Source organism: Triturus cristatus, chromosome 5_2 (assembly GCF_964204655.1).
Source record: "Triturus cristatus chromosome 5_2, aTriCri1.1, whole genome shotgun sequence".
Lineage (NCBI taxonomy): Eukaryota > Metazoa > Chordata > Amphibia > Caudata > Salamandridae > Triturus > Triturus cristatus.
The window spans coordinates 689,365,972-689,393,086 of NC_140588.1; positions in this window are offsets into that span (position 1 = coordinate 689,365,972).

The window sequence follows — 27,115 nt, forward strand, 5'->3', positions numbered from 1 at the left end:
CAATAGGTAGTATCTATGCCCTCAATCAAGAGAAATCACAGTTTTATGGCGGGCTTTCCAAACCCCTAGCCAAAATAGCCACTCAAGACATAAAAATAATAGGGGGGTAATATAACTGCATGGTGGATGTTAACATGGACAGATCCACCCACCACTATGCGGCAAAATGGCCAATTCCAATGCAAAAGCTCTTCGAGATTGGATAGAGCATTTGGACTTAGTCGATGTTTGTAGGTTGCAACATTACCAGATAAGAAATTGTTCATTCTACTCCCCTTTATGCCATTTACGTACTAGACTGGAAATGTTTCTCTGCTCTTCGCATGTTAGTCCGCAAATAGTCGACTCTGAGTACTTAGGTTGCACATTCTCAGATCATAGCCCCTTACTTATGACTCTTTCTACTGCACCCGAAGTGATGAACATCCCAACGTGGTGCCTAGATGCAACCATGCTGGAAGATACATGCTTCCAACAGTCCCGGCGTGATTCCATATTTGATTACTTTTTAGGGAACCAGGGAACCGCCAGCTCCTCCCTTCTGGAGTAGGAGTCTTTCAAAGTTGTCATTAGATGTCACTGCATGGGGGAGACGGTAGGGACTAGAAAGCAGATAGAGAGTGAACTTCAGAAACGCAAAACAGAGACACATACACTTGAGTTTAAATTGGGGAAACAGATAGATACTCTTACTCCACTATCTAGTGCCAAGAGTACATATAATAAAATGCGAGACAGGCTATGAAGCTGGATCACAAGGATTATTTGAAAAAGCAGCATATTGAGGGTGGGAAGGCAGGCAGGCTGCTGGCTGGCTTGTCCAACCCAAAACTAGGGGGTTGCCCATAGCCCAAGTAGGAGATGAGACTATGACCTTCTCCCCAAGCACCATTAAAACTAGTTTCTTAAACCATTATACTGCACTCTACGAATCCCCGCTGAAGATACTGATGGGTATTATACATAGTTATCTACACAGAATCCAGCTCCAGAAAATCGACCCTTAGGTGCAGAAGGATTTGAGAGATGCTATTGGGGTACAGGAGATTAGGGCTGCGATCAAAGATATGGCAAGTGGGAAGACCCCAGTCCTGGATGGCCTGCCAGCAGAGTTCTATGTGGCCTACAGCTGGCCCCCTGCCTCGAGATGGTGTACGTTGACTCATTAAGACATGACCAGTTACCAAAAACGACCAGGGAGGCCCTGATGGCGCCTCTCTCTAAAACTAAATAAGACACTCCTACTGTCTCAGAATTAAGACTGTTGTCCATGCTAAACTTGGAATATAAAATATTAAATACAATATTGGCTAGCATGCTGCTCCCACATATGCACACCTTGATCCAAGCAGACCAGAATGGGTTTATCACAACTAGATCTACCTCAGGTAGCCTTAGACAACTTTACTACGCAATGTTCCACAGGGATCTTTTGACCTATCCCGAGGCAGTGATCATGGCTGTGGACCTTGAAACAGCTTTTGATTCCTTGTGATGGGATTTTCTGATGAAGGTAATGCGTACTATGGGGCTCGGTGAGGGATGGATCAAATGGGTCAAATGACATTATACCTCTCCCACAGCTAGAGTTAGGATAGGAGATGTAATCTCAGAACCATACGAAGTGCACAGGGGAACTAGGCAGGAATGCCCCTTGTCCCCACTCCTGTTCGCTTTGGATGCTGGATGGGAGAGAGTTCAAGATTTCCCTTTACGCAGATGATATCCTTTTTATATTTACGTAATGGAGACCATGGGGTAAGAGATGCACTGAGCATCTTGAGTGATTATGCCACTCTAACTGGTTTGAAGTTAAATCATTCTAAGACGCACATCTTCCCCCATGACCCTACATGCCTCGCCCTCCGCAGGGCACTAACTGGTCCCCTCGCTACTTTAGATACCTGAGATCCAAGTGTTTCATGATCGGTGAGACCTTCTTGAGGGCAACCTAAATCAACTCTTCGTTCCCTTAAAACCTCAGTCACATTGTGTCAGTCTCTTTGGCTCCCCACTATGTCGAGAGTGGCACTTTCTAAAATGATTATTTTGCCACGCTTACTTTATTTTTTTGCAAATATACCAGTGGTCATCCCGAAGACTTGGTTTAGGGAGTTGGATACATTGCTGAGGGAATTGATTTGGGATGGAGGTTGTATCAGAGTGTCTCTGACTACGGCCCAGAGAGCACCAGAGGGGGAGTTCTGGGAGCACCAGATTTTTAATCCTATTATCTGGCTGCTCAACTGTAGTGGTTGGCCCAGTGGCTGGAGGGGATTTGGCTGGAGACACTGGATATTCCACCCAGCTCAGACACTAGGGGGAAACTGATGGCTGGGCTTGAGATGCTGGCACAGGAGCGTGGCTCGTTTCCCAGATGATCCATTATATGCGCCAGATCTTCACCTGGCTGGCTTGCCTCGTGGGTATGCATCTTCATCATTCACTGTGAACCAATTGAGAAGTTAGGGTGATGTGGGGTTGATACAAACAGGTGACTAATTTGGAAGGAGTGATGATCCCTCTGGGGGACCTAATCTCTCAATACGAATTGACCCCAGGGCAGTTTTTGAATTATCATGGGCTACAGAAAACATTTCAGAGCCTATGGGAGCCTTTTGGAAGGGGGTACTTGAGAACCGAAAATACTCGCGCTTTTGCACACCATAATTACATTGGGGTCAGCAAGACACCTAATTAAATGGCTGTATCGTGCCTTGAGAGAGAAGGCTAAAAATCCACTACCACTACTACAACAGAAATGGGAAACTCTCACATGCCATAGCATATCTGAAAATGACTGGAAGAAGGCGCTGAGATCCTCCAAGACAACCTCTACAAATATCAGCTTTCAGTACGCACAATTCAATATCCTTCACATGACATATTTCACACCACATAGGCTTAACAAAATGTTTGACAGCAATGATAAAAAAATGTCACATTGTGCACAGCTGGATGCAGACTCTGAACACATGATGTGGGATTGCCCGCCTCTACCTGCATACTGGCATTGAATCCTCGCATTACTGCATAAGGTTCTCGCACGCACCATTCCCTACACGATTGAAGTGTGCTTGTTGGGCCTATTGTCTAGGCCTAAACCCAGAAAAGTAGGAACTCGATTCGTAGACTTAGCTTTAGTTCTGGCAAAAAGGAGAATAGAGCTAGGATGGAAGTCAGCTGCTGGTCCAGGTATTGCACAATGGGAAAATAATGTTACAATCTGGGCACGTGCAGAAGAAAGAGAGTTGATAAAAGAAGATGGGAGGGGGTGAGTCACCCCCTAATGGCAGACTTATGGTCAGAGGTGGTACGAGAATGCAGACATGCAGATGCAGGGAATAGCTTCCCCGACACCCCTCAGCCTATCTCATTCCCATGAATGATAGCATTACTCTTCAGGGACCTAGCATAGAACTAGGACCCAGTACTTCTCCATATACTTCCTATTTGTAATCTTTGTAGACATTAAAAATAATTGACGACTTATGTATTCTGACCGCCATTAAGGATTTCTACATTAATGCAAATATAGCCTATCTAGGTTTACTGGGTGCCACTGTTGTTAATTAGTTTCATGAGTAACTCTTGGATATATACTTACATTTTGGACAGTGTTCCAGGGCGATATGCAGGATGAGCTGATCCCCAATTTCCAAAGTATTAGCTGGCGAAATTTGACTGATAACTTTGTACTACTTTGAACAGTGGAATGGATAACCATTGTGTAAATTGAGTACCTCATGATTGTCCATTTTTGAAGTCCAGCTATGACATGTATGTTTACCTGTTTAAACTAAAATGAAAACTCAATAAAAAGATATTTTTTTAAAAATTGCTTCCCTGGGTAACTGCAAAGACTTGCCAATTTGTTGCTGTATGATATGCAGAGGATAGCCTCGCCTAAATAATGTAGCAAGGTCCTGAAGTGATCTTTATAGGTGGCCTCATTGCTGCAGATACGTCTTATTCTGAGTGATTGGTACTGTAGATGATGCTCAGTTTAGTGTGGTGTGGGTGACATGAAGTCCAGTTTAGATACAAATGAGCATCTGTAGGCTTGTGGTATAGATCAGTTTGAATTTTTTGTTTATGAATGGTGAGTATCACATCCAGAAAATGGAGATGAATCTTATGTTTAGTATTGCTGCTGATACATTTGATGGTAGGATGGATATTGTTGATATAAGCTATAAAAAGTTCCAATTTTCTACTTTCTGCATTCCATATTATAAATATGCCATCAATGTATCATAGCCATACTAGTGGTTTGATGCTAGAAGTAGCAAGTATACAGTTCTCTAGTTTGCCCATGAAGATATTTGCATAGGATGTAGCCATCCGAGTGCCCATGGAAGTCCCTTGTATCTGCAGATAGTGTTTACCATTGAAGGTAAAATTGTTGGATTTAAGGATAACTTGCAAAGTTGGTAAGCACATGTGCGATTGGGTTTTAAGTGGTTGTGTAAGTGTGTGAGTTAGTGTGCGAGTGCTTGTTTGTGTGACTGAGTGGCTGTATGAGTAAGTGTATGAGAGTTTGGATAGGGGTGTTAGTGGGTGTATGAGAGGTTCTGTGGATGATGTCTTCAGTGATCTTATCAGTGATGTCATTTGAGATGTCATCAGTGATGTCACTGACCATGTCATGAGTGATGCAATATGTGGGGTGATAAGCAGTGCATTGTGGGGGAGTAAGTTATTGTTAGCTCAGGTAACTATAACTGCTGAATTTTACTGGTTTTGTACGAGTGAAATCTGAGCCTAACTATAACGTTGCTGTAACCTTTGTTTTTTCCAGTAAATTTATATGTTTTTACAATTTTGAATCCTAACTGTAACCTGTCACCTTTGAGAGTGGGTTTGTGCGTATTTGTGTAGTTCTTCAAGTGGGTGTATGAGTACCTGTATGAGTGTGTGAGTGGGTGTGCAATTGCCTTTGTGTGTTTGTTAGTGGGTCTATGAGTGCCCGTGTGGGTCTGTGTGAGTCTGTGAGTGAATGTGTGAGTGCCTGTATATGTCTATGAGTGTATGAGTGGGTGTGTGAGTGGTGCTATGCATTTTGGGCATTTGCATACTTAGGTATGTAAAAAGGAGAACCATGGACTCTGTTCTCACCAGGAGACGACAAGAAAGAAACCACTCATCACAGTCTCTAAACATCAGATTGCGCTCCAGTAGATCAATGATAAGTTTACCTCCATTAAGGATTTAATATAATTTTTTAACGTGGAATTAGAGAGGAAACACATTTGCTTTACTTTTGCCAAGCCCAAGAATTTAGGATCATTTGTGCTTTACTGAAGTGAAACTTCAACTGGGATACCTGCTATGTTTATATTTGTAAATGCTTCCCATTGAGGTTTAACTTCTGTGAAATCAGCACCAGAATCAAACCTAATTTTTTCCGAGAAGAGTTCCCAGTTTTGCCGAAAATGTCTAACCCACTGATCAGTAAGTACTACCTCATTGGGTAAATTTCTGTGCATATTCTATAACACAGCTGTGTAAAAGACCATGAGGTGTGAATGCAATATCAGCAATTTGATTGTTCCTTGGGCGTCTTATGTGTCTTCTGTGCTAACGTGAATCCTCAGCAAGAGAAGATGACGAGAATACAAAGAGGCGAATCTCCACCAAACAGGGGTACTTTCCTCTTAACTAAATGAAGAAAGTGTTTTTTGTGGAGATGTCCTCATATTCTTTTGCCTCAATAAAATATCACCAGAATCGGCTGGAAATGTGCTTGAGGGCCTTTTGTTAAGCTTCCATCAATGTGGGAAAAGGCTGGAAGACCTCTGCATACTACTAAGGAAAAGAAGGCATGGTCGAATGGGCGGAGCTTGGAAATGATTTTGGACATTTGTATACGCAGAGTAATTAAAAGTGAGAATCATGGACTCTGCTCTCACCAGGAAATGACAAGAAAGAAATCACTTGTCACAGTCACACCAGATCAGATTGCAATCCAATAGATAACAATGCAGTCACCTCCATTAAGGATTTCATATTGCTTTTCAATGTGGAGCATAAAACACCCAAGAAACCCAAGAAATTAGTATTTGATTTTTTGTCCCACTGTGTGGAACTTACTGGAGGTAGATGAAGGGGTAGTTGGCTGCTAAGAACCTGTAATAGTCAAGGGTACTTCATTCCCCTACTAGTAGAGCACCAGGAGGTGTGTTCTCAGAGAGGTGGAGAAAGGGGGCGTGGCCTCCAAAAACCTCTCAGCAATCTTCCTGTGTGGGACTTACTGGAGGGAACAGGAGGGTTAGTTGGCCCACTGTGTCCTGCTGGAGCCGGCATTTATTTCACAGAGAGTTAGCAGCTGGAAAGGCAACTCCCTGTTTGTGAAACTAATTCTGTTCCGCTTTCAACAAGCGAGAGCATTTTTCATGCTCTCGCCTATTGAAAGAGAAGCAGTGTTTGCTCTGACATGGCGGGAGTGGTTAAGTTCCTGCCAAGCCACAGCAAACAAGTTATCTACCAGGAGTGGGTACTACAGGACATAGCGTACTGGCCCTGGGGAGTGGCGGTTCGCAGGACCATTAATGGCTCTGGAAGGGGGGCCCGACCATTATTTTTAGCCCCAGGGACATGATCCCTGGTGCCAGGGGTCCTCAATGGAACCCCTTCATTGTTTACATTTTTCGCAGGGGGTGGCAGTCCCCAGGGCATGTAGGGGGGCCTGTCCAGCTCCGCAGTGCTTTACTATATTTATCTTCAGGGGGTGGTTGTCCCCGGGGCTGGGGGGAAGGGGTAGGGCCTCCACCACATAATTTATTATCAACTTTGTACACCACGGAGGTAGCAGGATGTGAGGAAGGCCATATGGGCTCCCTAGCATTATTTTAAATTAAAATTGGTGCCCTGGCAAGGTGGCAGTCAACTGGGCTGCGTGTGAAGCCGCAGGGCCTCCTCACATTATCTTTCATTTAAATCTGTGCCCTGGGGAGGTGGCGGTCCCCGGGGCTTTGAATAGCCTGAGAAGGGGGGCCACTGCATCCCCTCCAATGTCTCAACAATGGCCCGAGACCTGTTCCACCCGGGTGCTTATTAATGAATAAGCGCAGGTGCTCATGCTTCATTTTTTAAAATATTTTTGGCAAAGTCACAGATCCTGTCCTGGGAGGCCCAGTGGGTTAGCGCGTTTCTACTCTGCCCCCTTTTCTTTTTTTAAGTCGAGTCACAAGATGACTGCCAACTCTTCCTGGTTTAAAGTGTTGGCAGCCAATCAGATCTCAGCACAAGATCGGGAGGAGTCGTGGATCCGCCGCGTCCCTATATATGTAACTGGGAATTTAACAAAGAGGACTCTTTGTTTACCAAGAGCTACCTTTCTGATAAATGTGGTGAAATTCCCTTCTGCTGTTCAAGATGTAGCCAGGTCTGAAGTGATTGCAATATCAGGTTCGAAAATGTTGTGAAGTTTTGTCAAACATCGCAAAAGTTATTGGCAAATGCAAAAATGCTCTTCCTATGAGAACTAGATCCTAACTATAACGTCCGCCTAGCTACCACCAGTAGGTAATATTTATATGCTCTAGTTTTAAATAGTTTTACAAGTAAATCCTGAGAACGTGCTTAAATGAATTAAGGGATATAAGCCGTTCATAAGGATAACAGCATTGAAGTTTTGGGAAGTGGGCAGGGGTCAGAGGTGAATTGTTTTAACAATTGAATAACTTTTAACAAAAGTTACTTCTTTTACTGTAATGATTGTAATTATTTGAACAGTTAATACATTTATACATAATACATTTATATATATATATATATACGTATATATATATATTACCTACTGGCGGTCGCCAGTAGGTAGTTATAGTTAGGACCCTGTTTCCATAGGAAAACCGCAACATTCTATTTGGAATAACTTTGGTGCCGGTCGACGAATCCTCGTGAAATTTTCAAAACTAATGGGGCGCTACGCTCCGCTCCTACCCTGAAAGTCTCGGGGGAATTCGTCAAGTGGGGGCTGAGAAAAAAGGCTGGTCCCAAAACGCGTTTTTCCCATGCATTTTTCCATAGGACCTTTAGACACAGCTACAGCCCGAACGGCTGAACAGAGTTACTTGAAATTTGGCAGAGAGGTAGTCTACAGGTCAAGGAAGTGCCTTTTGTAGGTCTGGTGTAAATCTGTTCAGTAGTTCCTGAGAAAATAGCATTTAAATCAATATATATATCTGTGGCAGCTTACGGTGCGCTTACCGTGCGCTTACGGTAAGCTTACCGTACGCGTACGGGGCCGTGCGCGAGCGCGATTCTGATTGGCTGTTAGATCTTAGTAAACATTCGAATTGGTCGAAACCAGGAAGCGGCGGCCGCCATTTTCTCTCTCGGACTCTGAGGGGGAGAGGAAAAACAAAGGTTGAAAACATGTAAAGGGGCATGTTAGACAGCTCCTAACCACCTAGCCTTGATTAAGGTGTCCCACAAGAACCCCCAAGGCAAAAAATTCATTTTTTTTTTCTTTTCGAAAATATGCCGATTACGCTTACCGTACGCGTACGGTAAAAACTTAATTAAAAACAAAAAATTATCCACATTGTCCCCCCCCCGTTTGCAAAAGGTGCCTGCAGGGCGCCTTTTGTGCATGGCATAGCATGCAAATGAACAATTAATAGATCACCTTTCACAACGAAGCGCATAATATGTCCTCCATGTGCGGACGGTGCGCGAAGCGCATCGTGCGTACATGGCCCATCCATGGCCCATCCAGCGTAACGTGGGTACCGCGTGCCCACCGTGCGCGCACGGAACGAACTGCGTTAAGTGGGCGCGCACGCCACGAACGGCGTAAAGTAACTTAACATTTAAAAAAACGTACAAATTCACTGAAAAAACCATAGGTTTCACACACGTTATAGTTAGGAATTAGCATTTAAAAAACCTTGCAAATTCAGCGAAAAAACCATAGGTTTCACACACGTTATAGTTAGCTGGACATTTTACTTGTAAAAAACCATTGAAATTCCCCCGTTATAGTTAGTGCAGGCAACTATAACTCACGCGACCGCAATCCTCTGCTGATGACATATGTGTCTTTATGAAAAAAAAATATTTGTAATATATGTATAGCTAAAATTTAATGGAAGAAGACATGGGCAAATAAGTGTCTAAATACAGTATTAGCATCAGCAGAGGATTGCGGTCGCGTGAGTTATAGTTGCCTGCACTAACTATAACGGGGGAATTTCAATGGTTTTTTACGAGTAAAATGTCCAGCTAACTATAACGTGTGTGAAACCTATGGTTTTTTCACTGAATTTGCAAGGTTTTTTAAATGCTAATTCCTAACTATAACGTGTGTGAAACCTATGTTTTTTTCAGTGAATATATATACACGTATATATATATATATAGATATATATATATATATATATATATATATATATATATATATATATATATATATATATATATATATATATTCACTGAAAAAACCATAGGTTTCAGGGGCGTTATAGTTAACTGGACATTTCCCTCATACAAATCCCTAGAAATTCCCCTGTTATAGTTAGTTCAGCTAACTATAACTCGCGCCCCCGCAATGCACTGCTGATGATGTCACATATTACATCACTCATGACATGGTCAGTGACATCACTGATGACATCTATGATGACATCTGAAATGACATCGCTGATGACATCACTGATGACGTCATCCAGTGAGTGTGTGTTTCTGTAAATTTTAAATATGTTTAATATATATAGATAGGGAAAAACCTATGGAGGAATGAGTGGGTGTATAAGTGTGTGAATGGATGATTTAGTAGGTGCTTGACTGACTGTATAAGTGAGTCATTAAACGTATCTTACTGCAGACTAGTGACTAAACTGTGTGAATGCTTGTATCTGTCTGTCTGTTGTTGTATAAGCGGCTGCATGGTTTTGTGAATAGCTACATGAGTGTCTCTATGGGTTATTGATTGGTTGTCTGAGTATCTGTTTGGGTGCCTGAGTGTTTGTGTGGGTGGGGTGTGTGTGACTCTGTGCATACATGTGTGAGTGGATGATTCTATGGGTGCATGGTTTTAAGAGTGCATCTGTGATGGACTGTATGGTTGGGTGAGTCTATGTATGGGTGTGTTAGTGATTGAATGTATATCTCAGTGGTACATGTGTGAGTAACTACATATGTGAAAGGCAGTATATATGTGTGTGAGAGTATATAAGTGGGTATATGTGAGAGTGTGTGATTGTGAGAGTGGCTGTATGGATGAGTGTGTGCTTGTATCAGTGATTGTATAAGAGCGTAAGAATGTGGTACTATTTATATGAGTAAGTGAACTTGTGTGTGTATAACTGCATAGATGAGTAAATGGGAGTGTGATTAATTATTTGCATGACTGACTAGGTGTGAGAGTACCTCTATGGATGATTGGTGGTGTGTGAGTGTCTATGTAGGTGTATAAATGCATATGATAGTCCTGTACTGAGTGACTGTAAGTATGAGTGACTGTACAGGTGAGTGAGTGGATGTGTGTGTAGATCTAAGAGTCAATGAGTGGATATGTAGTTATTGGAATTGGAGTATCTATGGTTTTGAGAATGGACGTCTGAAATTTTGATTGAGTATATCAAAGGGTGTGAGAAGATGCACTAATTTATCACGTGGATGACATCATCAATGATGTCATCAGTGATGTCATTTCAGATGTCATCAGTGATGTCATCAGTGATGTCACTGACCATGTCATGAGTGATGTAATATGTGATGTCATCAGCAGTGCATTGCGGGGGCGCGAGTTATAGTTAGCTGAACTAACTATAACAGGGGAATTTCTAGGGTTTTGTATGAGGGAAATGTGCAGCTAACTATAACGCCCCTGAAACCTATGGTTTTTTCAGTGAATTTCTAAGGTTTTTTAAATGCCAATTCCTAACTATAACGCCCCTGAAACCTATGGTTTTTCCAGTGAATTTCAAACGTTTTTTAAATGCTAATTCCTAACTATATCAGGCCTGAAACCTATGGTTTTTTCAGTGAATTTCAAAGGTTTTCTTAATGACAATTTTGAATGTATTAATTGTGTTGTGAGGAGGGCCCGAACCTTTTTTTTCTCCCCTCTGTTTTTTTAGAAGGGGGGCTGTGTAGCCCCCCCTCTTTTTCTTTTTTTTGTCCCTGGGGACCCCATCCCCCAGGGCCTGCCCCCAATTATTTTTTTTTTAAACGGGAAGGGGGCCGCGTGACCCCCCTCCCCAGGCCATAATTTGCCCCGGGGACCCCATCCCCCGGAGCATGGCCCTTTTTAAAAAAAATATTTTTTTATGGAGGGGGGCTGCATAGCCCCCCTCCTGTGCCACCTATGGCCCCGTGGACCCAATCCCCCAGGGCCATATAAAAAAAAAAATTGGCGAGGGGGCAGCGTGGCCCCCCTCCCGGGCCACTTATGGCCCCGGGGACCTCATCCCCTGGGGCCTGACCTCCGTTGGGGGCTGTGGGGGGTCCCCAATCCCCCCACGGCCCCCCAGCTCCCCGCGTCCTGCGGGAGCCGGTATTGCTTTTCCACATGGGGGGCAGCTAACATGCTGCTCCCCATGTGGAAAAGCAATCGTCTTTGGTATTTGGAAGAGAGAGCAGGTTTCCTGCTCTCTCTTCCAACTACCAAAGCAGTTTGCTATGGCACGGCGGGAGCCGCGAGGCTCCCACCCTACCATAGCAAACAGCAGTGTCCCGGGGGTGGGCACCCCGGGACACTGCAGGAGCCGGCCCTGGGGGGGTGGCGGTCCCCAGGGCCATTATTGGCTCCAGGGGGGGGCACGCGGCCCCCCCACTTAAGTTAAAGCCCCGGGGGGGGTGGTCCCTGGGGCTTGGGGGTCTGTAACGTGTGGGGGGCTCGATCCCCCACACAGGTTTTTTTTTAAATGCCCCTGGGGTGGCGGTCCTCGGGGCTGAGGGGGGGCCATGAGCCCCCCGCATGCATTAACATAAGCCCCGGGGGTGGTGGTCCCCGGGGCTGGGGGGCCCCTCAGGGCCCCCCATTATAAAACCATATTGCCCCCAGGGGCTAAATCTAAATGAAGCGCGGGAGCCCGCACTTCGTTTTTTTTTCCATTAGCAGGATGCGCGGACCCTACGCGCATCCCGCGATTTAAAAAAAAAAAAGAAATTTTTTTGGGGCCTTGGGGGTCCTTGTGGGACCCCCTGAGCAGGCCTAGGGGGTCCGGGTGCTTCTACCCTGCCCCCTTGTTGCGCTTTGCGTCTTTGTTTTTGTGCTTTCTTGTGCCTCGGTTCTGAGGAAATATGAATTTTGTGATCAGTTATGTCCCCTATCGTAGACCCCAACGGCTCCATGTGCATGCTATAAGTACATGTATGTTCCCTCCAGTTCCAGTTTTGAAGACGCAAATACATGTGCGTCCACCGTCAACATGTCCTCTTTCAGATCCACCATGAATGGGTCAGATATTCCATTCCTAAGTATGAAAGGCCACCGACTTTATGTGGTTCACTTTCCACATTTTACAGATTCAGGCGAGTAGGCCCTGAATTCTGCCATCAAGCCTTTCCTGCTTTCTGCCTCTGGAAGCTCCAGCTCGAGCCCGCATCTGTATCCATGAACTTTGTCCTACTCCCTGCGCGGCTAACGGTGCCTGATCCAGCCTGTTGCCTGCCAAAAACTGTATTTCACCTTCAAGATTATCTGCTTCGCTCCTCATCCGATGCATTCCTGTCTAGTAGTTTAGGTAAACATTCCTCCAGCTACCGTGCAAGAGGCCAGGCCTCACTGTCCTCGTGCAAGTAATTCATAGCCCTGTTACCATGGAAGATTCCTGCCCCCTCGCATCTCATGTAGACACTTAGACGCTCTTACACGCACTAACAGTCAGTATAGAATAGATTCCGTCCAAGAGACCTTTCCTTTTGGATAATACAGTTCTTTAAACATAAGATATTAGATATGATTTGGGATTAGGTTGACATGACCCCTCAGACTTCTGTCTCCACATGTAGAGCTAAATGTCAAGTCCCCTTCACCCTCTAGTTGCACGTCAATCACACGTCATGCGGCTGTGCGCGCATCTCTGCCAAATATTTCTGCTGACATTGCAGGATTCTCTTATGGATCCACCCACTTGTGACATCATGTATAATGACGTTTTCTAAGTTACGCCTATATGTCCGCCTTTTTTGGTTACGTATGCATATTTTATCTCTCTTATCAACTGTTACGCCTCCTGCATCTGTTACACTATAATGTATTTCTTATAAAAGTAATTACCTGTCAATAATGTATTGCCCTTCCTTCCTGAACCTTCATGGTGATGGAGTGTGAAGCCTGCAATTCGAATTGTATTTCCTTTGTAGAGGAATAAAGCCTTTTAGAACCTCTAATACCACGGATTCTGCCTCTTATATTTACTGAGTTATTCTTACTAGACTTTACCGCATAAAAAATAGTACCGGTAATGAAATATTTACCACAGTTCTACCGAGGCACAAGATGGCTGCCAACACTTCCTGATTCAGAGTGTTGGCAGCCAATTAGCATTCAGCTCGTGCTCGGGAGGGTTCGGGGTGGGTGCGTGGAGGATCCGCGGATCCTCCGCGGCCATAGATATCACTAACTTTTTTACCTTAATTTTCTCAGGAACTACCAAACAGATTCACGCCATTTATGCAAAAGGCACGTGTCTGAACTGAGGACTACCTCTTTGCCAAATTTGGTGTCATTCCGTTCAGCGGTTCGGGCTGTAGCTGCGACAACAGATCCTATGGGAAATTGCATGGGGAAAACTTGTTTTGGGACCCCCTTTTTTTCTCAGCCCCCGCTTGACGAATCAACGCGAAACCTTCAGGGTAGGAGCGGAGCGGAGCTGGCCAAAAGTTTGGAAAATTTTGCGAAGATTCGTCAATCGGCGCCAAAGATATTCCCAATAGAATGTTGCGGATTTCCTATGGAAAATAGGTCCTAACTATAACTATCTACTGGCGACCGCCAGTAGATAATATATATATATATATATATATATATATATATTCACTGAAAAAACCATAGGTTTCACACAAGTAATAGTTAGCTGTACATTTCACTCGTAAAAAACCAATGAAATTCCCCCGTTATAGTTAGTGCAGGCAACTATAACTCACGCGACCGCAATCTTCTGCTGATGCTAATACTGTATTTAGACACTTATTTGCCCATGTCTTCTTCCATTAAATTTTAGCTATACATATATTACAAATATTTTTTTTTCATAAAGACACATATGTCATCAGCAGAGGATTGCGGTCGCGTGAGTTATAGTTGCCTGCACTAACTATAACGGGGGAATTTCATTGGTTTTTTACGAGTGAAATGTACAGCTAACTATAACTTGTGTGAAACCTATGGTTTTTTCAGTGAATTTGCAAGGTTTTTTAAATGCTAATTCCTAACTATAACGTGTGTGAAACCTATGTTTTTTTCAGTGAATTTGTACGTTTTTTTAAATGCTAAGTTACTTTACGCCATTCGTGGCGTGCGCGCCCAGTTAACGCAGTTCATTCCGTGCGCGCACCGTGCGCTTCGCGCACCGTGCGCGCACAGTGAGCACGCGGTGCGCTTCGCACACCGCGCGCCCACTTTACGCAGTTAGTGCCGTGCACGCACGGTGGTCACGCGGTGCGCTGCACGCACCGCGTGCCCACGTTACGCGGGATGGGCCATGTACGCACGTTGCGCTTCGCGCACCCTGCGCACATGGGGGACATATTATGTGCTTCCTTGTAAAAGGTATTCTTTTTTAGTTTCCTTGACAAAAATAGTCCATGCACAAATGGTGCCCTTCGGGCATTATTTACACACGGGGTGGGGAAAGTGTGGATAATTTTTTTTTTTTTAATAATTTTAACCGTACGCGTACGGTAAGCGTAATCGGCGATTTTTCGAAAAAAATTAAAATAGTTTTTTTGGCCTTGGGGGTTTTTGGGGGACACCTATATCGATGCTGGGTGGTTAAGAACTAAATATACTACCCCTTTAGATGTTTTTTGACTTTGTTTATGCTGCCCCCCTCAGAGTGCGAGAGAGAAAATGGCGGCCGCCGCTTCCTGGTTTCAACCGATTCGAATGTTTACTTAGATCGAACAGCCAATCAGAATCGCGCTCGCGCACGTCACCGTACGCATACGGTAAGCGCACCGTAAGCGCACCGTAAGCTGGCTCAGATATATATATTGATTTAAAGGCTATTTTCTCAGAATCTACTGAACAGATTTACACCAAACCTACAAAAGGCACTTCCTTGACCTGTAGACTACCTCTCTGCCAAATTTCAAGGAACTCTGTTCAGCCATTTAGGCTGTAGCTGTGTCTAAAGGTCCTATGGAAAAATGCATGGGAAAAACGCGTTTTGGGACCCCCCCTTTTATCTCAGCCCCCGCTTGACGAATCCCCCCGAGACTTTCAGGGTAGGAGCGGAGCGCAGCGCCCCACCTATTTTGAAAAGTAGGTAATATATATATATATATATATATATATATATATATATATATATATATATATATATAATCTACTGGCGGTCGCCAGTAGATAGTTATAGTTAGGACCGTGTTTCCATAGGAAACCTGAAAATTCTATTTTGAATAACTTTGGCGCCGGTTGACGAATCCTCGCGAAATTTTCAAAACTAATGGGGCGCTCCGCTCAGCTCCTACCCTTAACGTCTCGGGGTGATTTATCAAGCAGGGGCCGAGAAAAAAGGGGGGTCCCAAAACGCGTTTTCCCCATGCATTTTCCCATAGGACCTTTACTCGAAGGTACAGCCCGAACGGCTGAACAGAATTACTTGAAATTTGGCAGAGAGGTGCCTTTTGCATGTATGGAGTCAATCTGTTCAGTATTTCCTGAGAAAATTGCAGTTAAAAGTAAATCAATGTCTATAGGCGAGCACCGTGCGCGTACGGTGCGCGCACCCTAATGTGCGCGAGCGTAATTCTGATTGGTGGTTACATGTCAGTCAACGTTCGAATCGGTCGAAATCAGGAAGTGTCGGCCGCCATTTTGTTTGTTGCGGGTGCGAGGGTGAAAAAGAGAGGTGGCAAACGTGAAAAGGGGGCAGGGTAGAGAGTTCCTGACCCCCTAGCCTTGGTCATGGGGTCCCTAAAGGACCCCGAAGGGTGAAAAAACATTTTTTTTTTTTTTTTAATTCGCATGGTGCGCGCACGGTGCGCGCATGGTGAAAAACCTTAAAAAAAAAACATACATAACTTAGCATTTAAAAAACCGTACAAATTCACTTAAAAAACCATAGGTTTCACACACGTTATAGTTAGGAATTAGCATTTAAAAAACCTTGCAAATTCACTTAAAAAACCATAGGTTTCACACATGTTATAGTTAGGTGGACAATTCACTCGTAAAAAAACAATGAAATTCCCCCGTTATAGTTAGTTCAGATAACTATAACTCGCGCAACCGCCACTCTATCACAAGGATGATGTCATCAGTGATGTCATGAGTGATGCCACTGACCATGTCATGAGTGATGCAATATGTGACATCATGAGCAGTGGATTGCGGGCTCACGAGTTATAGTTATCTGAACTAACTATAACGGGGGAATTTCATTGGTTTTTTCGAGTGAAATGTCCACCTAACTATAACATGTGTGAAACCTATGGTTTTTTAAGTGAATATGTATATATATATATATATATATATTCAGTGAAAAAACCATAGGTTTCACACATGTTATAGTTAGCTGGAAATTTTACTGATAAAAAACCAATGAAATTCCCCCGTTATAGTTAGTGCAGGCAACTATAACTCACGCGACCGCAATCTTCTGCTGATGCTAATACTGTATTTAGACACTTATTTGCCCATGTCTTCTTCCATTAAATTTTAGCTATACATATATTACAAATATTTTTTTTTCATAAAGACACATATGTCATCAGCAGAGGATTGCGCACCGCGCACCGTGCACGCACAGTGAGCACGCGGTGCGCTTCGCGCACTGCGCGCCCACTTTACGCAGTTAGTGCCGTGCACGCACGGTGGGCATGCGGTGCGCTACGCGCACCGCGTGCCCACGTTACGCTAGATGGGCCATGTACGCACGATGCGCTTCGCGCACTGTGCGCACATGGAGGACATATGATGCGCTTCGTTGTGAAAGGTAATATTTTAATTTTTCACATCGGTAATATGCCATGCACAAATGGTGCACCTTCGGGCACCATTTGCACATGGGGTGGGGAGAGAATGGATATTTTTTATTTTTTTTATTTTTACCGTACGCGTACGGTAAGCGTAATCGGCGAAATTATCGAAAAATTTAAAATTCCGTTTTTTACCTTGGGGGATCTTTGAGGACTCCCTCAACATGGCTAGGTGCTTAGGAGCTGTCTAAACAGCCCCTTTACATGTTTTTGGCCTTTGTTTTTTAACCCCCTCTCAGAGTGCGAGAGAGAAAATGGTGGCCGCTACTTCCTGGTTTCGACCGATTCGAATGTTTACTAAGATCTAACAGCCAATCAGAATCATGCTCGCGCACGTCACCGTACGCGTACGGTAAGCGCACCGTAAGCGCACCGTAAGCTGGCTCAGATATATATATTGATTTAAAGGCTATTTTCTCAGAATCTACTGAAAAGATTTACACCAAACCTACAAAAGGCACTTCCTTGACCTGTAGACTACCTCTCTGCCAAATTTCAAGGAACTCTGTTCAGCCGTTCGGGCTGTAGCTGTGTCTAAAGGTCCTATGGAAAAATGCATGGGAAAAACGCGTTTTGGGACCCCCCTTTTATCTCAGCCCCCGCTTGACGAATCCCCCCGAGACTTTCAGGGTAGGAGCGGAGCGGAGCGCCCCATTAGTTTTGAAAATTTTGCGAGGATTCGTCGACCGGCGCCAAAGTTATTCAAAATAGAATGTTGCGGTTTTCCTATGGAAACAGGGTCCTAACTATAACTACCTACTGGCGACCGCCAGTAGGTAATATATATATATATATATATATATATATATATATATATATATATATCTATATATATATATATATATATATATATATATATACATATGTATATATATCCCAGACTCCGCAGCTGAGCAGCAGCAATTTCTCATCACCACCTTCACAGCATGCACGGACACAGACCAGCAGGTAAGTGCGAAATTCTTTATTTGTAGCTGTATGTCGCCGTAAGTTTTCGGCTCGTCCGAGCCTTGATCACATGACAATGTGATATTGGCAGACCACGACTTTTAAAGTGACAGTGAATAATTCAAACCTAACCATGTGACATTAATCGCAATGGAAATGGTAGAAATACTACGGCAGTACACAATGAATCAAGATGTTAAAACAGGGAAGAAATCTCTTCTCAAAAAGTTAGTAAATATTTCATTGTTTGACTATATACAGTGCAAATTATGCTGATAATGTACAAAACGGTACACTGTTCACATTTCAATTATTAATAAACAAACATTGGTAGCTTAATTTGCCCCTATCGACAGCCAGCAGTTAACTCAGACATACAATGCCTGATATTATGATAGTCATGGGTTAAATCCCAAATTAAATGTGCAAACAAAGTTTATAGGATGCATGTCAATCCTACTTGTGCAAAACACGCTGTTTAAAACCACAATTTGTTTTCATAGTGCAAATTGTGCATCACGGTATCGAAGAATAGTAAACATTCCAGTTCCATAAATATATTGTGCAAATTAGCTAATGATGTGCAAAGAGGCATTAGTGTAAAATAAATTGTTATCCTTACACTGGATGGCATTGATATAAACTTCAATACTTGAATCGGCCCTTACCACGAGCCAACATTTGATTCAATACTATGATGTTCCATATCAGAAAGGATCATGGGTTAAATCCCAAAATGTGCAAACATTGCTTATAGGGTATATGTACATCCCCTTGTGCAAAATCCGCTTTTGTTGATGCCTGGTACACCTCGTTGCTAAATCATATCCCCATATTATGGAACAAGTGGGAAACTCTTAAATAATGTGACAAATCCCTGATTAATTTGATTTTATCCAATGTTATGCCGTCCTTAGACTACCATTTACTTATCCCAACTAACTATGTGCAAATGGTGCTATAAAAAGTGTTTGGTGTCGATTAAAAACAGTTAAACATCCGTTTTACTTTTCATGGTATTGGTGGACCCCCGTGTTTAGTACCGCCCATGCTTAATACAAATATATTTATCTTTTTTTTCCTTTTTTTTTTTCTCTTTTTCTTAAATTCAACTTCATATTCTCTTTCTTAACCTTTTCTTATTGCATAATCTAAGTACTGGCTCACCAAGAAACTCTGGTGTTTCATAAAAAGGAGATAAGACATACTAAAGTGTAAACGTACAATCTAAAGGATAATCAGAGACTCCATAATATGTGTACACTGAAGGTATAACCATGTTTGTACACTATTGTGACACGAATATTCAAATCCAACAGTACGTGTAGCTAGTGACCTTCCTGCCCTCAAAGGGATCCGGTTGGCTAAAATACAAAAAGGGAAAAAGGTGTAAAAATTCACATAGCTGTATAGGAAAGGGTTAAACATATAAATAATTACTAAAAAGGTTGAAAAAGCTCTCTAATTTCCACCTTCTAATGTAAATATCTCTCAACCAGAATTCAGGACAGACACGTATGTAAATCCTGAGTGATATAGATTCCGCCGGGATTCTTGGAGTCCAGCTGAAGAATATATCTAGTTTCTAGCTTACGAAGCTTGGACTCCCTATCACCCCCTCTCCTACTTGCAGCAACTGCATCAATTACAAAATACTTTAAGCCCTGATTGTCACTATGATGTATCTCCTTAAAATGCCTAGCCACAGGATAGGTATTGTCTTGATTGGCTATTGCCCGAAGATGCTGCAATATACGTTTGTGCACCGCATGCTTTGTACTTCCCACATAATTAAGTCCACACGGGCACATAAATACGCATACTGCAAATTCGGTTTTGCAGGTAAGTACTTTGCTAATTTGATGTTCTCTATTGCTAAAAGCATCTTTGTAATTTTTTCATATTGATGCCATGTGTGCAAGATTTACACGTTCTGCATTTGTAAAAGCCGCTGTTTGTTTGGAGTCATGTTGTTTTCTCAATGATTTCAGGGCTAGTATTAACCAGGCAGTCTTTCATAGAAGGCGCCTTGCTGAAAGTAATGGAGACCTTTCGGGGTAGAGTTGGGCCTATAACTGGGTCACTTAAGACCGTGCGCCAATTACGATTGATGATTTTATACAGGTCAGAATGCTGTCTACTATAGCCCGTGATGATTCTAAATGGGCTAGGTTGGGTAATTGCGTGGTCTACATCTGTTGGGCCAGTGTGAACTCAACCGGCCTGTACGTTTTAAGGAGATCCTGTCTGCTAAATCTCATGGATTTGACTGTGGCACTATCAATAGTGTGTTCTGTATAACCTCTTTCAAGGAAACTGAGTTTACTGGCCTGTTGTGCCAGTTTCAAATCATGCTCATTGCTGCACACCCTCCTAAGGCGGAGCATCTCCCCATACGGAATGCTTGTTATTAAATGTGCTGGGTGAGTGCTACCTGCATGTAGGATTGTATTACCAGAGGTGCTTTTTCTGAATACCCTGGTCTTCATCTTGTTATTACTAATATACACCTCCGTGTCCAAGAATGAAACAGCAGACTGACTCATGGTTACTGTGAATTGGAGATTTAGCACATTGACATTTATGTCGGTAACAAACGCCTCAGCCTGTTCCCTAGTGCCCCTCCACACTACAAACAGGTCGTCGATGTAACGCAACCAAACAATTACATTCTCATTGAAGATTGATTTAAACTGGACATTAAGGACCAGTTCCTCCCAGCTACCCATATGCAAACAGGAGTAGCTTGGGGAAAAACTGGCCCCAATTGCCACTCCCTGCAGTTGTCAGTAAAGCAGATTGTTATACATAAAGATGTTGTTTTTCAAACAGTGCTCCAACATGTGTAATACCATTTCACTATGATCTTTAAACTGCTCGGGGCTCTGGGATAAATAGTGTCGTACTGCACGTAGCCCATCATCATGTCTGATGCTCGTGTAGAGCGATGTGACATCTAAGGCCATCATCCAGTAGCCCTCGTCCCAAGTCACCTGCTGTATCTTATGTAAAAAATCCCCTGTATCTTGTGCATACGATTTTAAGGATCTCACATACACTTGCAAAAAGTAATCAAGATATACAGAAGTTCTTTCCAACATCCCTCCCCTGGCAGAAATAATGGTCCTGCCAGGTAGTTTGTCCATATTTTTGTGAACTTTGGGGATGAAATAAATCATGGGGTTTACTGGGTTGTCAATCTTGAGGTATTTGTATTCATTCTCTGAAATCATTCGTTTATTCCTCCACCTGGCCAGTTTCTGATAGTACTCTTTGTGAGCTATTTTCATTGAAGCTGGGTTAATACATTCATAACATTGTCTATCATTGAGCTGCAAATATGCCTCCTTATCATAATTTGTACGTGTGAGCAGGATGATATTGCCACCTTTATCACTGCCCCGATGATGATATCTTTCTGTTTCCTCAATTTGTCCACAAGTGCCTCGTACTGTTGTGATTGTTTATTGTATTTCCATTTTTGATTCTGGATTTGTCTCTGTAGCTTCTTTAGTTGTATTGTTACGTTTTCATGAAAAATGTCTACCGTGTCCCGGGGCATTAAGGGGTTAAAGGTTGACAGAGGTTTGAACAGTGTGCTTGGAGCCATTTGTTTAGTATTTTGTGCTCCATCTCTCCATGGCGTCCTGCCTATAAAGTGTATCGTAAGCTGCCCCTTCAGTTGCCCATAGCTCTAGTATTTCATTGGACACGGGTGTGCCCCATGGTGTTAATTCCTCAGTGGTTTCCATGTTGTGAGGTTTTGCATTTTTGCTTGCCTTCATCATTTGGAATTTACGTAACTTTAATTTCCTCACAGCTTTATAGACATCCAGCCTGGTTGTTGCGTAATCAAAGTTTGTATGTGGCGCAAAGGATAAGCTCAATTTCAGTATATTTTCTTCTTCTTTTGTGAGCTCACATGATGTCAGATTGATAATGGTTTGATTTGTATACTTCTTCACTATTGCTTGTTTGTTGACCATTGACCCCTGCCCCTCTTTTTGCTTTGATAGGTTGTGCCTTTTCCTTGTCCTGTACCTCTGCCACAATTTGAAGTTTGCGCGCTTTCGCTGTAATTCCTTTGTACTCTGGGCCGGAGAGTTTGCATCCGTTCGTGGCACAAAAAACTGATCTCTTCTCCTAGAGAGGGTTTTGCAGCCTGTCCCCTCACATCCCTTCCACGAAGCTCAGACTCCGAGTCATTGCCTCCAAATGAACTAATATCTGTCAGCGACGTGTCTGTCTGATCTTTATTTTTGTTTAACACTTTGGGATTGGCTTGTGTTTTTGCAGCGGGGCCTCGTAGGGCATCGTATTTTCTAGCAAAAGTGAATATTTGGCCTAGGTCATAATCGTTAATCGTTAATCGTATGTATATATATATGCAAAGTTCCTCGTAACACAAGGGTGACAACGCCGTGTTCTGGCCAAAATATACTTTATTGAAGTCGACTGGTAGGACGCGTTTCGCCTGTCCAGCAGGCATGTTCACCAACGACTTGCCCATTTCAATTAGCCATTTTAAATACAAAGTTCACGTCATGTCACATGACTAAACTACAAAAACAGTGCATTAGACAAAATAATTGTCGTTTATCACATCCGTATAACGCAAACTCATTCGCGTTTCAAATTAATACAAAAATATGTCATATAAATTAACATGCATGATTCTCTTGCTATAGTCAGAAAACAACTTTCAGACTAAAAAAGCGTTCTGTCTTTGACCTCATTGCCTAGATCGCAAATGTGACAGCCTTTTAAATAATTTGCAACCCACTCAGGAGCTGCGCTACAGCTGTTAATAAAACATATATTGGCAAACGTCAACTATGCAGAAAAATATGCATTAGTATCGCACATTGAGATGCACATTAAACATAATGAATTAAACCCAAGTGGGTTAGGGTATCACATCTAGATTACATTCATTCACTTCGCACCTCATGACATGTACACTGATTCAGCTCAAGTGGGCTTATAACCAACGGTGATTAATTGTACTCTCTTGCCAACCATCTATATCACTCTGAGAAAAAAATAACAAAGTTACAAACGGAAAAGAGAAGTTGCCATTGCTATAGCCAATTTACACTTAAGGCTTATCAACACTGGAATTATTCTAGATGTGTAATTAAATCTTCTTCAATATTCAATCCTGAAGGGAATGGTGAATTCAATTCCAGAATATACTAGGACTCCAATTTTCACAACTTTTTTTCCCTATTGCCACCTCGTATATTTGGTGGGACACAGTCTATTACAAAATACACAAGGCCTTGTGTGTTCTTGTTATGATGTGATTCGAAGGGCCGCACAACGGGGTAAGTTGTATCCCCATTGCGTATCGCTCTGAGGTGCTGTAGCACTCTTTTATGGACTGGATGGATCTTGCTGCCCACGTACCTCAGGCCACATGGGCACTGCAGGACGTAGACAGCAAAGTCCGTTTTACAGGTAAAATACCCTTTGATTTTTTTCATTTGCTTGGACAATCTTAAAGTGTATGACTGAGTATTTTTTCCAAAGCCACACGCTCTGCATTTTGAACATTTAATAAACCCATCTCTGGGTTTGAGCCAATTCGTGGCTTGTCTGTTTGGTTGCTTTTTCGTGACCACATTGCTCACCAGCATTTGTCTAAAGGATCGTGCCCTTCTAAACGTGATTACTGGCCTTTTCGGAACCATTTTTCCAAGAACTGGATCATTCCGAATTAAATGCCAATGCTTAGCAAGAATGCTCCTAATTTGGCCATGCTGCCGATTATATGTGGTAATCATTCTTGCCTGGTTGTCACCAACACTTGCCCGTTTGATTATACTCTGGCTGGGATTAAAGAGAATTTCTTCTCTGGTTCTTTTCTTAGCTGTATTTGTTGCTGCTTGCACATTAGTCTCTGTATATCCTCTAGCTACAAACCTAGAGCTCAGTTTTGCCCGTTCATCATATAGAACTCCCTTTTCACTGCAGTTCCGTATTGTCTTCAAACATTCCCCATACGGAATGCTTTTGATTAGATTCTGTGGTTGAAAACTCGCTGCATGTAGCAGTGTGTTTCCCGCTGTGGGCTTTCTATAGAGATTAGTTTGTAGTCTTTAACATAGATGGTTAAATCTAAGAAGTTAACTGATGTATTACTAATAGTGTTTGTGAACTTCAGGTTTAAGTTGTTCACTTGCAATTTTTTAATAAAGTTTTTCACTGACTCCTCAGACCCTTTCCAGACAACAAACAAATCATCGATAAATCGACTCCAGTGTAACACATTTTCTTCCCACTTAGTATGGTGAGCGACCTGGACCACCTGCACCTCCCACCAGCCCATATGCAAATTCAGATAGCTGGGGGCAAAGCAGGTGCCCATCGCTGTCCCACAGATCTGATGAAATAACTCATCGTTAAAAAGAAAATAGTTGTTCTTGAGGTATAGTGCGACCATGCTCATGAACATCTGGGTATGTGCCCAGAGTTTGATTGGTCGAGAACTGAGAAAATGCTTGATGACGTTTAGGCCATCTTCATGCCTGATGCTGGTGTATAGTGTGATCACGTCAATTGTTACCAACAGCACGTCCTGCTCCCATGGGAGATCATATATATTTTTCAAAATATCCCCCGTATCCTGTATATAGGAATGGAGGGTTTTAACTAGGGGGCACAGGAAGGAATCTACAAATTTAGAGGTGTTCTCAAATGTTCCTCCAATAGCAGAGATAATAGGGAGTCCTGGGGGACTTTCTATACTTTTGTGCTCTTTTGAGATAAGATAAAATACTGGAATTACTGGTTTGTCTATTTTCAAAAGTAAGTGTTTCTCAGATGTAAGTAGACATTGATTATACCAGTCTTGTAACTGCTCATTATACCTTATAAAACCAGTTTGCATAGTAGTCTCGGTAACATTTGCATAGTTGTTACGGTTATTTAGTTGCTTGTAAGCCTCATTCAAGTATCCTGTTCTGTCCCACAACACCACATTCCCTCCCTTGTCAGCGTTGCGAACAATACAGTTTCCCTCAGAAGTTAATTTAGCAACTAATGCAGAGTACTCTTTTTCATGCTGTGAATAAATTTTATGTTTCACACTAGTACACTTTTCCCAATTTTTTAGATCATTGACCACTAGTTTATTAAATATGTCGACGGAGTCTTTGGAAGTCATAGGAATAAATCTGGAGGCCGGTCTGAAATTTATCTGTGCATTACCGCTAATGTCCACTTTCTGTTCTCTAGCAGCATCAAGTGCTTGGCTCATGGATATTTGAGAATTCACTTCTTGATTCTGTTGGAGTAAGGTGTTTGCATCGTCCTCATTCATTACTGATGCACTTTGCTCGTTCACATTGTCCATTCCCCTTAAACCCAACATTAAATCCATGTCGGCTACTGAGAGGCTCCCTGGAGGGTCTATATTCTCCATAATGATAGTGGGTTCTCGTGGTCTTTGCAGCTGATTTTGCGCGAAATGTTTCTTAAGTTTCAAAGTTCTAACAAATTTAAAAACATCCATTCACGTTGTTACGTAATTAAAATCAGCTAGTGGGCAGTATGAAAGTCCCAATTTGAGAATAGTGTGATATCAGTTAAATTCATAACTGTGCCTTCCTCCTCTTGAATTATCGCTTCAGCTACTTTGTCTTTTTCAGGTTTGCGGCATTGGTATTGCTTCGACCCCTTGCGCCTCTGTTGCCTCTGCCTTTTCCTCTTTGCGTTCCTTTATAGTTCACAGGTGGTCTTGGGCGGAGATTGACCCTCCTCTCCTGCGATTGGCACTCCTTGTCTGCTGGGCCCTTCCTCTAAATCGGTATCTACTTCTGAACTAGGAACGCTATTTAATTCTGATTGGCCATCTGTTCTATTTGGCCCTTTCTGGTTCAAACGCTGTCTTCTTACACTTTCAAATTTTTTCGCGAAAGTGTAAATTTGTCCCTGTTCATAGTCGTTCTAATCATTACGCACATTGAGATGCACATTAAACATAATGAATTAAACCCAAGTGGGTTAGCGTATCGCATCTAGATTACATTCATTCACCTCGCACCTCATGACATGTACACTGAGGTGCATCTCAATGTGCGTTATTAAAGCATATTTTTCTGCATAGTTGATGTTTGCCACTATCTGTTTTATCAACAGCTGTAGTGCAGCTCCCGAGTGGGGTGCAAATTATTTAAAAGGCTGTCACAATTGCGAACTGGGCAATGAGGTCAAAGACGGAACACTTTTTTATTCTGAAAGTTGTTTTCTGACTATAGCAAGAGAATCATGCAAAATGGTAATTTATATGACATGTTTTGTATTAATTTGAAACACGAATGAGTTTGCGTTATACAGATGTGATAAACTATAAGTCTTTTGTCTAATGCACTGTTTTTGTAGTTCAGTCATGTGACATGACGTGAACTTTGTATTTAAAATTGCTAATTGAAACGGGCAAGTAATTGGTGAACAAGCCTGCTGGACAGGCGAAACGTGTCCTACCAGCCGACTTCAATAAAGTATATGTTGGCCAGAACACGGCGTCGTCACCATTGTGTTACGGGGAACTTTGCATTTTACACGGACCTTGCTGGGGTGGTCTGCCCAGTATGACTCACCCTCTGTTCAGGAGTGCGGTGGCAGTTACCCGAGCCGGGAGGAAGAAGGTTTGAGGTCCACCACCCCCCACCATGCGAATTGAAGACAAGCAAACTGGCTCTCCTCACGGTGATCGCCTGAGGCTGGCAGGTAGGAGAAGCCTGGGGAACGTGTGCGGGAAGAAGGGGAAGCCAGGGACTCTAGCGGCATTGAGTGGGATAGAGACGGGCTGTTTCTGGCCAAGGCTAATCTAGCCGGTAAAATTGAATACAAATATGTCACCTGCTGAGCTTAAAAACAGAGAAGAAGCTGTGCTATCTATTTTTGATGACACCAGCGTCCGAAGTAGGCCTGGGCCAAAATTCTGTTCCGTTCGCGGAAATTGCGATAATTTGGCATTTTCGCGTTCCGCGGAAAGCACGAAAAT